This window comes from Cucurbita pepo, chromosome 4, assembly GCF_057944985.1.
Source record: "Cucurbita pepo subsp. pepo isolate OVF chromosome 4, ASM5794498v1, whole genome shotgun sequence".
NCBI lineage: Eukaryota > Viridiplantae > Streptophyta > Magnoliopsida > Cucurbitales > Cucurbitaceae > Cucurbita > Cucurbita pepo.
Genome location: NC_141801.1, coordinates 4,316,352 through 4,331,695, shown reverse-complemented (window position 1 = coordinate 4,331,695; position 15,344 = coordinate 4,316,352). Strand labels below are relative to the sequence as shown.

The 15,344-nt window shown below is 39.8% G+C and overlaps 1 non-coding gene across 1 annotated transcript; it reads left to right on the top strand.

The window, feature by feature from the left end:
* Positions 1–14,674: 14,674 nt before the first annotated feature.
* On the top strand, positions 14,675–14,746 carry TRNAP-AGG (transfer RNA proline (anticodon AGG)). The gene has a single exon. It is a non-coding gene; the product is annotated as a tRNA-Pro (tRNA).
* Positions 14,747–15,344: the final 598 nt, after the last annotated feature.

Here is a 15,344-nt window from a genome sequence, read left to right as displayed (position 1 = left end):
GACTAAACCCTTCCAAGAAAAACTCAGAGTAAACTCAGAGATGTAGAATATAAACATTATAAGTTGAGAATATTGAAACCCTCGCATGGAGGCACTAAAATACTTGTTCACTCTTTAGAAGAGAGTGGAAGAGGTAAAGGAACCAGTGAACGCAATCTTATGTATGTCGAGGCTTGGGTAAATCACAGAGCGAAAAGGAACACCATTGTTGACTCTAGAGCCACCCACAACTTCATGATAAAGATGAAGCAAATGCTTGAACATCCTTTGGCATCATGACACAGGAAATACGAAGACCGTCAATTTGGAAGTTCTACCTGTCTTAGGAGTTGCAAAGAGAACTCCGATAAAAATGGGGACTTGAACTAGACAAACCGACTTTGTGATAGTCAAAATGGATGACTTCGACATCGTGTTAGGGATGGACTTCCTGCTAGAACACAAAGTCATTTCCATGCCTCTAGCAAGATTCTACTTTCTCAACCATAGTGTCGACATCATTTTCACACATCTTGGTTGACGGGTGTAAGAATCCCACATTGGTTGGGGAGGAGAACGAAAAACCCTTTATAAGAATGTGTAAACTTTTCCCTAGCAGATGCGTTTTAAAGCCTTGAGGGAAAGTCCGAAAGGGAAAGTCCAAAGAGGACAATATTTGCTAGCTATGGGCTTGGGCCCTTATAAAGGGTGTTTGCCTGAATGATTGTCGGGTTAGACCCCATTATTACCCTCGTTAAGGGGAGCTCGAGTGATCCAACCCAAATAGAAACCTCGTGATCACTATAAGAATACAACGACACAAAGGTTGAAACCCAAATAGAAACCTCGTGATCATTATAAGAACACAACGGCACAAAGGCAGAAGGTCAGATAATGGGTTTTGTTAGATAAAAGCTATGGTTTTATTCACATGTTTTCTTAAATTTCGTTAGTTGTTTTTTACTTTTGAATATCTGAATTAGCACTCCCGTTTCATGGAAGAGTGTATTTAGAAACCTCGTAATCACTATAAGAACACAACGACACAAAGGCAAAAGGTCAGATAATGGGTTTTGTTAGATAAAAGCTATGGTTTTATTCACGTGTTTTCTTAAATTTCATTAGTTGTTTTTTATTTTTTAATATCTGAATTAGCGCTCCCATTTCATGGAAGAGTGTATTTTTTGCTGGCCAAAGGCAGAAGGTCAGATAATGGGTTTTGTTAGATAAGAGCTATGGTTTTATTCACATGTTTCCTTAAATTTCGTTAGTTGTTTTTTACTTTTCAATATATGAATTAACGCTCCCGTTTAATGAAATATTCACATGTTTCCTTAAATTTCGTTGGTTGTTTTTTACTTTTGAATATCTGAATTAACGCTCCCGTTTAATGGAAGAGCGTATTTTTTGCTAGCCAAAGACAGAAGGTCAGATAATGGGTTTTGTTAGATAAAAGTTATGGTTTTATTCACATGTTTCCTTAAATTTCGTGAGTTGTTTTTTACTTTTGAATATATGAATTAACGCTCTGTTTAATGGAAGAACATATTTTTTGCTGGCCAACTTTGTCCACAAGTTTGTGCCACTATTGCTAAATTTAAGATAGGTTTGTTATTTGAATATATCCACATGTTTCCTTAAATTTCGTTAGTTGTTTTTTACTTTTGAATATATGAATTAATGCTCCCGTTTAATGGAAGAGCGTATTTTATGCTGGCCAACTTTGTCCGAAGTTTGTGCCACTACTGCTGAGAAAATATACACATCATGGGGTCCATCCTGAGCAGGCTTGCTCATTCCTCTAGCCGCAAAGACGGTAAGAAGCCATGGAAGTCTCGCGGGCCCACGAGCAGGAAAGGGGAAAGCGATGAGAACCAGACGTGGAGTCCAGAAGCAAGGAGTAGTATTCGTGCCGGAGAACGCAAGGCTGAAGGAGACCATATATGTCCGACAACCATCGGGCTTCCTGGACAACGACAACCCTAACAAGGTATTACGCCTACGCAAGTAGAATCTGTCCGAGTGTACTCGACGACCTCATAATCACTAGAGGCGACATGGAAGTCCTCAGGCCCACGCGCGGGAAAGAGATGAGAACCAGATGTGGAGTCTGGAGGGGTGACATCCATCACTGAGAAGTCAAGTTGTGAGACACAAGGCCCGTCTAGTGGCGAAGGGCTACGTCCAGAAGGAAGGAGTGGTATTCGTGCCGGTGGCAAGGCTGGAATATGTCCGCCTATTTGCTCGCAATCGCGACACATCATTCCTGGGAGGTCCACCACATGGACGTGAAATCCGCGTTCTTGAACGGAGGTATGAAGGAGACCGTATATGTCCGACAAGGTATTGCGCCTACACAAGTAGAATCTGTCCGAGTGTACATCGACGACCTCATAATCACTGGAGGCGACATGGAAGTCCTTGGGCCCACGCGCGGGAAAGAGATGAGAACCAGACGTGGAGTCAGGAGGGGTGACTTCCATCACTGAGAAGTCAAGTTGTGAAACACAAGGCCTGTCTAGTGGCGAAGGGCTACGTCCAGAAGCAAGGAGTGGTATTCGCGCTAGTGGCAAGGCTGGAATCTGTCTGCCTATTTGCTCGCAATCGCGACACATCATTGCTGGGAGGTCCACCACATGGACGTGAAATTCGCGTTCTTGAACGAAGAGCTGAAGGAGACCGTATATGTCCGACAACTACCTGGCTTTCTGGACAACGACAACCCTGACAAGGTATTGCGCCTACACAAGTGGAATCTGCCCGAGTGTATGTCGACGACCTCATAATCACTAGAGGCGACATGGAAGTCCTCGGAAGATTCAAGAGGAAGATATCAAAGAACTTCAAGATGAGCGATCTCAGCATCGAAGTGCAATAGAGTACTGGCACGGCCACGACGAGCAGCGACTGATCGTGGGAGTGTACGTTGACGACCTCATAATCACTGGAGGCGATATGGAAGTCCTCGAAAGATTCAATTCTTATTACCCCTCATCAGGAAAATGAAATCGGAGAAAGAAAGAAAAAGAAAGAGGCTTTCCCCATATTATATATTTGTTATGAATTATTATATGTTCTTGCAAGGAAAGCCGAGGTGTAGGAGTTCCATCTGGTTCAATAGTTCAGTCGTCTTCCTCTTTCGTTTCGTCTTTCCTCTCCTTTCTTTCATTCTGTAAAGGTTCTGGTTCCGGTTCAGGAGCCAAGCAACTTTACCTGGAAGATGTCAAAGAACTTCAAGATGAGCGATCTCGGCGTGCTCATCTACTACCTCGGCATCGAAGTGCAACAGAGTACTACCGGCATCACCATCTGCCAAAGTGCGTACGCAAAGAAGCTGCTGGACACAGCTGGACTTGTGGACAGTAACCTTACAAGGAGGCAAATGGAGGCTCGGCTCCAGCTAAGGAAGGCCAACACTACGACTGCATCACCATCTCTGCCAAAGTGCGTACGCAAAGAAGCTGCTAGACACAACTAGGCTTATGGATAGTAACCCTACAAGGACGCAAATGGAGGCCCGGCTCCAGCTAAGGAAGGCCGACACTACGACGGCAGTCGATACCACCCATTACCGCAGCATTGTCGGTTGCCTGCGCTATCTGGTAAACACATTCCCTGACCTTGCTTACTCAGTCGGATACATGAGTAGATTCATGGAAGCACCTAGGGAGGAGCATCTTGTGGCTGTCAAGCGAATCCTGCGTTATGTGGCTGGAACCAGAGGCTGGGGTGTGAGATACTGCGTAGGGAGAGGAAAGGAGAAACTTAGCTGGTCGGCTATAGTGATAGTGACATGGCCGGTGACGTTGATGATCGTAAGAGCACCAGCGGGATGATTTACTTCCTCTTAGGTGGCACGATCCACTGGCAATCAACAAAACAAAAGGTAGTTGCTTTGAAGTAGAATACATCGCCGCTTTGACAGCGACAACACAGAGGGGGTCTGGCTTGCACGACTGATGGAAGAACTCATCGGAAGAGAAAGCAATCTACCAATGTTATATGTGGACAACAAAGCTACGATCTCCCTGATAAAAAATCCAGTTTTGCAAGACCGAAGCAAGCACATAGAAATCAGATTCCACTACATCCGAGAATGTGCAAATCGAAGGCTCATCAAGATTGATTTCATCCGAACAGAGAAACAGGTTGGAGACATTTTCACCAAGTCCCTGGCGCGGGTAAAATTTGAAGAACTTCGCTAAAAAATCGAAGTTCAAATAATAAGGTAGATATACCACAACTTTTAGGAGGAGATTGTTATATAAAAGCTATAGTTTTATTCACACGTTTCCTTAAATTTAATTAGTTGTTTTTTACTTTTGAATATCTGAATTAACGCTCTCCTTTAATGAATAGCGTATTTTTTGCGGGACAGTTTGGCCAACTTTGCCAGAAATGTTTGTGCTACTGCTCTAAATTTAGGATAGGTTTGTTATTTAAATAGGTGAAACTGAATCAAATAACCATCCATCGGTCTTGAGCAAATATTTCTCACTCCTTTTCTTTTCCGTTATTTTTTTTTCTTGAAGAAGTTTTCTTCGGTTTTTACTCCATCAACATTTTCCTCTCAATTGGCAGAAGTCAATAGGTTTATCTCCACCAGCCGAGATAAATCCCAAATTTTTTTTATGTTGGACCGAGAGAGCCTGCCACACACGGATGTCATTCGATTCAACCTTAGCTAACTGAATTCTACAAACACTAAATTACTTATTGACAGTTAGATTTATTAGACCCATAAAGACTCTTGTTAGTGATCATTCAAATGTTGGGGAGAAGACACCAAGTCAACACCACCACTAGAGAAGGGAGATAGAAACAAACCTCTGAAGCAACACATGATTATGCAAAAATAAAACAAACCTCTAAAGCAACACATGTTTACACAGAAATATCATCCATGGATGAAAAGAAGGGCCAATTTAAAAGCGTTGACCACAAAAAGTTCAAGGTGAGAAGAGAGTTTCGATTAAGTTGAGGTCAAATCAACTTCGAGTTTAAAGCAACAAGAACCAAAGATTGAGGCGAAAATACTAAGGACTAGACAAAGTTATCCATATAGGATCCAATTGCCCCCATGGATGTAGACTAGCCCTGTTATCCACATCAGTAGCTTGAAACGTTACTATCCCGACCAAGAAGACATCAAGCACAAAGAGGTGGTATTACCTCATGCAAAGAAGAAGAATTTCCAACCAAGGAAGTAGGAGAGACATCGACAAAGAAGACGCAAATCAATTCAGAAGTGGTTTTCAGAAATTCCTAGTAGATTGAAAGAGACTCCTCAATACTGAGATCAGTTGGAAACGCGTCGAGAGACCTAAAGTCAACCTCATTCGAAAACGCTGAGTTCGTGAAGAGTCGGTTGATAGAGGCATCAACCAATTGAGAGGGAGAGGATGTCACATTCATGCTTGTCCAAGGCATGTTGCCAATGGTCGCATGTCAAATGTCTCAACCATGCTTATCTAAAATGTGTTGTCCATGACCGCATGCTTGTTCCAAACCCATTTTACTTCCTTTCATGTTAGATGGGCTTTTACCATTATTGTGTGTCAATATAGGGTGTATGAACGATCACCAAAATCATGTCTACACCCGCCAGGGTTACAATAAACCAAAATATACTATAGGGGGATGTGACTAGTTGTGAATTTTTCCTACCCGGGTTATATGCTATCAAAGTCGTTGTTGCTTCTTCGCTTTTAGCTTATAACATTGCTTTCTTTAAAATTGTTTTCAATGTATATTCTTACTCGCGTTTTCTAAAATATTTCTCTCGAACATGACCCGAGCCTAGAGCATACACCGCACATTTTACATGGCTAACTTGTTGGCTAGGTTAAAACAATTGCAAGGCTACACATGGGAGTTTTCTCATATCCACGGAGTGATTTCTTGGTACAAGGTTTTAAAAATAACACATTTGGTATATTAAAATGCTGCAATTTAATATAGTTGCAAGGGCATTTCAAGAATTGAACTCAAGACCTCTCACACCCACCCCACCACAAGACTCAAACCACTAGACCAAATGCTCTTGACATAGATCTTGTATAAGAGATTATTAAAACATAGGGGGCATTTCGAGAATTAAACTCAGGACCTCTCGCAACCTAAGCGAGAATCATACCACTAGACCAAATGCCCTTCCATCAACTCCTATCATTTTTAGCTCCTACTCGATATATTTTTTTCCTCTCAGAAAAGGTTGGGGACTAAAAATGTTATATTCAAAATAAAAATTTGAACCTAACACAAAAAAAACAAAGGAAACAATGCTAGGCTCATTTAGCACCTTGTTTTCTAAGGGTGGCTAGTAATATGATACTTCCAAGTTTCATGAAAGGGGCATTCCTAGAATCAAACTCGAAACCTTTTGTACCCAAAGCAAGAATCATACCACTAGACCAAATGCCCTGGTTGTGGACTATATATTCAGTTATTCATTGAATGTATCATTATTATTTCATTTATTTTCTTTGGGCTTCATAGAAATTGTTAATATCATCCAATGTACTTATTGAGCATTAATCATTAAAGAAATAAGACGTCAATGAAATCCATGTGAAAGGAAGAGATTAAAAGTGTGTTTATCTTTGGGTAAAAACATGTAAGGATGGGTGAAAATGTTCCTTTTATCTTCACTTTGCATTGTTTTGCAACATGTTTTAAAAAGAAATTCAACCAAATCTATGTTTTTTCATGCACAAAGGTGTTTGTGAGAACAACATTAGTGATAATCCAAGGCGTGTTCGTTTTCTAAAGTTTGTGAGGTGAACAATGTTATACAAGAACTTACAACTTAAAGAACTTGCTTTCTAATGGGTGTTACCTAAACCAGAGTACTTTCTTTTATGTATTTAATGTTTGTAGGAAATTAATTTTTTATTAAAAAACAAGCTTCAAAGCTACATTCAAATATGAGGCAAAGCCAAGCCGGTAAGAAGTATATTGATTAAGAACTAAAACTTCTTTTAAGACGAGAGAAACTTTATTTAAGGAACTGAAACTTTAAATTATTAGACGAGAGAAACTCGTGTTATCGATAACAAATGGCCTTTAGAGCGTCTTTCTCATACCCCACCAAATTGCTCCTTATTAAAAGTTTTTGGGTGTGCTTGTTTGCCTCATCTTTACCCTTATAAGAAACAAAATATCTCTTTTCGATCTAAGGAATCTATCTTTCTAGGCTAGAGTTCTTTACATAAAGGGTATAAGGACCGATTCTGGTCGTGTCTATATTTCTAGAGACGTCATATTTGATGAGAATCTTTTTCCGTTCAAGAGAGCTCTACCCAATTCTTCCCCAACCTTGCAGCCAACACAAAATGCCCCCCTAATCTGTGCACCTTGCATTTGGGTAACAACAAAAGTAATTTGGAGAATAATCATATACATATATATGTGCTTACTAACTCTTTGGATGCAGAAAATCTGGTGCCCACATCAGCTTCGGGATTTCAGCCGCAATCCTCTGCGTTGCTACCGTGCAAATCGGTATCGGTTGTTTCTCCAATGATTGGGGTCTTAGATCCTCCGCCTGCAGATGATATTGCGCAATGCCTGGTCGGATCCTCGGCCACTGGTCGACCTACTACTGTAACACTGGTTGCTCCCCTCACAACGGCTGGTACGACTATCCCCTCAGTTGTGGATTCTCAACATCCTGGTTATCTTTGCAAGCTAGATAAGTCGCTGTATGGTCTCAAACAAGCTCCGTGTATCTGGTTTTCTCGCCTTAGCTCGAAACTATTACAGCTGGATTTTACACTTTCAGAGGCTAATGTCTCTCTTTTCATTTTTAAGAAGACAGGCATTCGGATGTATATCCTCGTCTATGTCGATGACATTATTATCATCAACTCATCTTCTACGGCTATTGAGAAACTTCATACACAATTTCAAGATGATTTTACTATCAAGGATCTTGACACTTTGAGTTATTTTCTTGGGGTTGAGGTCCGCCATACTTCCACCAGACTTGTTCTGACACAACATAAATACATTCAGAATTTATTGTCCAGAACCAATATACTCACCTCCAAAGGTGTGCCCACACCTATGCTTCCTAGTGAGAAGTTGTTATTGGATGGTGGTGAAAAGCTCTCGCCTAAGGATACTACTCACTTTTGGAGTATCATTGGTGCTCTCCAATATTTGTCTCTGACACATTCTGATATATCATTCTGTGTCAACAGAGTGTGCCAGTTCATGTCCTCCCCGACTTCTGTACATTGGGCGGCGGTCAAACAAATTTTCCATTATCTATATGACACTATTGATATCAGCTTGTGTCTTACAAAGTCCAGCATTGATTTGATTAGTGCCTTCTCGGATGCTGATTGGGCCGGAAATCCTAATGACCGTCGAAGCACTAAAGGCTATGCAATCTTCTTTGGTGGCAACCTTATCTCCTGGAGTTCAAGGAAACAATCGACAGTTTCTCGTTCTAGTACGCAGGCCGAATACAAGGCGGTTGCTGATGCCACTGCTGACTTAATCTGGATCCAAGTCCTTTTGCCTGAACTCGGGATCTCGCAAGCGTGAGCACCTAGCCTGTGGTGTGACAAAATTAGTGTCACCTATTTGTCCACCAACCCAATCTTTCATCGACAGACGAAGCATGTTGAGGTTGATTATCACTTTTTTCGTGAACAAGTATCGACTCGTCAGCTTGATGTGCGGCTCATATCTTCCAAGGATCAACTCGTCGATATCATGACAAAGTCACTGCCAGCTCCTTCTTTTAGCATTTTTCGGCACAATCTGAACTTAGTTGTACATGTCTAGATTGGGGGGTGTTAAACCTAGAATAGATCATATCTATACACAGTAGGATAATCTATTGATTTCGTGGTTTGTTACCATCCCGGAATCCAGTGATTTACTGGTTTTTTACCATGGATCAAGGCCCACCACCTAATCTCATTTATTTTAGAACTATTTTGATTAATATTTTAAATTATTTTGGTTATTAACTCTCACTTAGTTCATAACTCTTTTTGATTAATATTCTCGTTTATTTGGTTCATGTATGAGAATTAGTATTGTTATTCTAGCATTGTTCTAGAGATGTGGAGTTATCATTGTTATTTTGTATTTGCCTAGAGACAATTGGAGGAACTTTTGTTGAGACTTTGTAGTGTGAGAGTGTGAGATACACTTTGTAAACACTTTGGTTATAGTGATTGGCTACCACCCGTGGATGTATGGAAATTTCTTCTCTCCGAACTACGTAAATCTTTGTGTCTCTTTGTTTAATTTATGTTTCTAGGTGTGTGAATGTAATCAATCTTGCTTTTGCTTCAGCTATAACAATTGGGTATCATAACACTTTTTGTTGTGGCATTCGGGTACAATAATTGCTATCATAGTATTTAGGTTGTGGCATTCGGGTACCATAATTGCTATCATAGTATTTAGGTTGTGGCATTACGGCACAACAAGTGGTATTAGAGTGCCAAGTTTGAGGTATTCGAGGTATTCTGAATACTTAACATCATTGACCACAAAACGTGCTCACACTCACCATCAATTATTGAAAATAAGTTTCTCATTGCAAACTTCCTTATTTGTTCTTGGAAATCATATTTTCAAGATTTGTGATAATTTCCATCCATTCGAATTTTGTTGGCTTTGGTTGCTTGCACAACTTGGTATGAAAAACTGTTTTCGTGTTTGGAGATTTGGAAGAAGAAATATATATAACACAGCCAGTTGGTTTTCAAGTAGTTGGATAACAACATTTGATACGTAGATTGAAGAAATCTTTGTATGATGTAGGTATGTCCTTAACTAAGTTTTCTTAATTTGATTTTCCTTGGTGTTTTGGATGCAAATCGTTATCGTATCACTTTGGAAGGAGGGAATTTGAAAGTAGCTCGTGGAGCTTTGGTGGTAATTAGACGGTCTAGAAGAGGTAGCATATACTACTTCAATGGAACCATGATAATGGGGCATGCTGCTGTGGTAAGTTCGAAAGAACAAGATATATCGAAACTATGACACATGTGACTCGGGGATGCTGGTGATTTGGGTAATTGCCGATCCACTACTGGTTATCTGACCCAATAACTGGTGAACAAGATTCGTTTTATGTCGTAGCCGAGTTCACCTGCCCCAAATGGATGTCATACGACTCAACCTTAGCTAGTTGTATTCTACTAACAACTAAATTACTTGTTGACAGTTGGGTTTATTAGACCCACAAAGATTCTTTTCAATGATCAGCCAAATGTTAGGAGAGACAAAGACAAACCTCTAAAGCAACACATGTTCACGTAGAAATATCATCGAGACGGATTTAGAGAAGAGCTGGTTGGAAGCGTCAGCCACAAAAGTTTTAAGATGAAGAGAAACATTCGATTAAGTTGAGGTCAGATCAACTTCGAGTTTAAAGCAACAAGAACCAAAGATTGGTGGGAAAATACCATGGTCCAATTAAAGTTATCCACAAGGTTGGGAAGACATCATATAGGATCCAAATGCTCCCCTGGATTCGGCCTAGCCCTGTTATCCACCTCAGTAACTTGAAATGTTACTATCCCAACCAAGAAGACATCACAAGGAGGTGGTATGACCTCATGCAAAGAAGAAAAAATTCCAAGTCAAGAAAGTAGAAGAGACACCTACATTGAAGATGCAAAAATTTAATGAACTGAGAAGTTATATTAGACGTTCCTAATAGATTGGAAGAGACTTCTCAATATTGAGATCAGGTTGAAGAGCATCGAGAGACTTGAAATCAACTTCATCCTACAACCCTGAGTTCATGAAGAGTCTGCTGACAGAGACATCAACCAATTGAGTGAGGGAGTATGTCACGGTCATGCTTGTCCATGACTTGTTGCCTATGGTCGCATGTCAGGTGTCTCAACCATGTTTATCTAGGACATGTTGTCTATGGCCACATGCCCGCTCCATACCCATTTTACTTGCTTTCATGTTAGATGGGCCTTTACCATTATTGTTGTGTCAAGTGTATGACTTGTCACCAAAATCAAGTCTATACTCGTCAAGGCTAAAATGCCCTAAAATACACTATAGGGAATGCGACTAGTTTTGAATTCTTCATACTCACGTTATATGCTAACAAAGTCGTTGTCGTCGTTGCTTATTTGCTTTTAGCTTATAACATTGCTCTCTTTAAACTTTTTTCAATGTATTTCCTTTCTCATGTTTTCTCAAATACTTCTCTCCAATGCAGTCCCCGAGGCTCGAGCATTGATGGTGTTAATATAACACATGCGGAAGCAATTTGGATCTTAGGCACTTTTAGAACATCAATTATAGTAAATAACTAGCATGTTCATAAGTATTAAAACTTAATGAGTTTAGATACTAACCTTTTGTAGTTCAAACTCTTTTTCCTCAGGAACCGGTTTCGAACCATCACTAGTGTCTTCTCCACTATCCTCCGGCCTTAGAACGGGATTGTGGAATCCGGTGAGTGACTAAACTTGGGATGAATTTTGTACATGTTAAGAGAGTGTTTGTGAGAGGTTTTTTCTCAAGGTTTTTCACCAAGAAGAAGAAGCCCTTCCATGTACCATGATCACTCTATTTAAAGAGTCATGTTTGCATGTTCATGCAAATTTGAGATCACCAAATTTTGACACTTAAAATTCCACTCAAATGTTTGGGATTATGTGGAAAGCATGCATGTTTGAGTTAACCAAGTTTTGACACTCAAAATTCCACTCAAACTTGTGGGGTTTATTTGGCAAGCATGCAAGTTTGGTTCAACCAAATTTTGACACCTCAAAATTCCTCTAACATGGAATTTTCCATTAAATGAAGTCAACATTTTGACTTTCTTCATCTTAATTCAACAATTAAGTTGAATAATGAATTTCAAATTAAAGTAACATTAAATGATTAATTAAACTATTTAATTAATATTTAATATTAATTTAAATGCCAATCCCAATCAATTCCGACACATAATTGATTAAGATATTTAAATCTTATTTAAATATCTCAGATTCTCTCTTTTTGTTTAATTCGTAAATAAAACAAAAATGTGGTTAAATATATCGTATATATGTAGCGCATATTCTCTAATTTGAATTCGAACACTTCGAACTCACTCGTCACACTGTTCTATGGTTTAGTTCGATATGAGCTAGCAGAGGGACCTAATGGACCTATAAATCATAGGCTCCAACAATCCAAGATTAACCGGTTAAACTCATTAACCTTGTTAACCAACATTCGTTAACTACTAGGACACTCCACTATAGCCTAGTAGTTGCACTCCCCTCACTATAGATATATTTCTGTCCATTTGATATAACCATGATTAGTAAGTCGGTCCTTCACAGGTTGTTCGTAACTAGAGCTGGGTCAATTTACCGTTTTACCCCTAAAGTTACTTCTTGTTCCTTATGTCTCACTGATCCTCTAATGAACAATTGGTTTGTGATCCAACCAGTAAACATAATCCCAAGCTAATGAGAGGGTGGGGCCCCTTGTTCAAGACCTGGAGTCAGTGCTTAAGGGAACTACCTCTCTACTATCCCTAAAAGTGGGTAGGAGTGAGTTCCATCTTGCACCCCACGTCCCCAGCCATTCACCCAGTCTTACCCTTGAAATGGGAGGCCTATTGAGTCGGCGAACTAGAGCCACTCTCACTCATGCAAATCTAAGGATAATTCCGAATAAACAGGAGTTCATGGTTAGCTCAGGATTAAAACCAAGTTACCTAGGTTATCGAATGAAAAGAAAATCAGTCTCAACAATAAACGACATTATAAAGTGAGAGTGGTTTTCTTCATGGTCCGATCTTATGCAATACTCATTGCATAGGACGCTCCCACTCACATGTACTTGAACTTGATCCACTCTTATGTCTCTACATATAGTTCAAGTAATCATACTATAGCCAGAGTGTTTCTACATATAGTTCAAGTATGACTCTTATGTCTCTACATATAGTTCAAGTAATCATACTATAGCCAGAGTGTTTCTACATATAGTTCAAGTAATCATACTATAGCCAGAGTGTTCTGACATATAGTTCAAGTAATCATACTATAGCCAGAGTGTTCTGACATATAGTTCAAGTAATCAAAATATAGCCAGAGTGTTTCTACATATAGTTCAAGTAATCATACTATAGCCAGAGTGTTCTGACATATAGTTCAAGTAATCATACTATAGCCAGAGTGTTCTTAGTTTATTGGATTTAGATTAATGATCGTAAAGTTCACTAAGAGTTTTAGGCATGAAACCCAACAAAACGAATAACATTGGGAGAGAAGACACCCATATATGAAATTCATTGGGAGAGAAGACACCCATATATGAAATTCTATGATCTTGCAGCTTCATTGATATAGTTGTGTGTGTGGTGGGGGGGGGGGGGGGGGGCATTTCGAGAATCAAACTCGAGACCTCTCGCACCCGAAGCAAGAATCATATCACTAGACCAAATGCCCTTGTAGTAGAATTAGGATTGTGACCTATGTAAAACTAGGATTGCAAACTGCAAAGATGATAGAGATGACAAGGCTTTACCTACTCGACACAATCCCATGTAAAACTAGGATTGCAAATTCTAATATCTTGCAGCTTCATTGATATAGTTGGGGGGGCATTTCGAGAATCGAACTCGAGACCTCTCGCACCCGAAGCGAGAATCATACCACTAGACCGAATGCCCTTGTAGTAGAACTAGGATTGTGTTCCTTACCTGACTTGCATCCTCCCACATGGGATTGTGACCTATGTAAAACTAGGATTGCAAACTGCAAAGATGATAGAGATGACAAGGCTTTACCTACTCGACTGTCATCTGTATATGAAATTCTAATATCTTGCAGCTTCATTGATATAGTTGGGGGGGGGGGGGGGGATTTCGAGAATCGAACTCGAGACCTCTCGCACCCGAAGCGAGAATCATACCACTAGACCAAATGCCCTCATAGTATACCTATCATTTTTAGTGGCTAGTCCATGTATTTTCTGAGTCTTAAGATTTGAACCTACTATTATGATTTTCAATGTATAAGATACATTTTCAGCACATCTGACACTCTTCAGTTAGAGATTATTAAAACATAGGGGCATTTCAGAAATTGAACTCGAGATCTCTCGCACCTGAAGCAAGAATCATACTACTAGACCCAATGCCCTTACAAAAATTTCTTCATTCAATGAATAACTAAATATACAATCCACAACCAGGGTATTAGTCTTGAGTTTCAAGAATGCCCCTTTTATGAAACTTGGAAGTAACATGTTACTAGCCACCATTAGAAAACAAGGTGCCAAATGAGCCTAGCATTGTTTCGTTTGTGTTAGGTTCAAATTTTTATTTTTAATTTTGAATATTTTGTAACACAATGCCTCCCAAGGAAATAAATTTTCCATTATCCTTCAAATTAGTTCATGATCTAAAAGCTGAATAAAGTGTTTTTAGCCGCCGGAAAAAAATATATCGAGTAGGAGCTAAAAATGATAAGGGTTGATGCAAGGGCATTGGGTTTAGTGATATGATTCTTGCTTCAGGTGCGAGAGGTTTCGCGTTCAATTCTCGGAGTGCCCCTATGTTTTAATAATCTCTGACTGAAGAGTGTCAGATGTGCTCAAAATATATCTTACACGTTGAAAATCATAATAGTAGGTTCAAATCTTAAGACTCAGAAAATATATGGACTAGCCACTAAAAATGATAAGTATACTACAAGGGTATTTGGTCTAGTGGTATGATTCTTGCTTAGGGTGCAAGAGGTCCCGAGTTCAATTCTCGGAATGCCCCTGTGTTTTAATAATCTCAAGAGTGTTAGATGTGCTTAAAATGTATCTTACACATTGAAAATCATAATAGTATGTTCAAATCTTAAGGCGGTATAAAATACATGGACTAGCCACTACTAAAAATGATAGTTCTACGACAAGGGCATTTGGTCTAGTGGTATGATTCTCGCTTCGGCTGCGAGAGGTCTCGAGTTTGATTCTCAAAATGCTCCTCCACAACTATATCATTGAAGCTACAAGATTTTAGAATTTCATATACTGGTGTCATCTCTGTTATTGCACTTTGCAATCCTAGTTTTACATAGGTCACAATCCTATCTATGTGGGAAGATGCAAGTCAGGTAAGGTAAGGAACCCACGTGTTCAATTTTGGGTTGAGTGTGAACTTAGATTCAAGACCCAGCCCAAAGTCCATTTGTGGTCAAGAAACCTTTCATGGCGCAAACTGACGCAAGCCATGGCCCGTTATTCCTAGCCACACCACTCCCACGTGCTGCCCGCGTGTCAGGAGCTACAATCGCACTATTGCGGTTACGGGACAACGATTGTGCAACATTTGTTCTAAACTAGCGAACAAGTCAGCCGAGCAAAATTTCGAT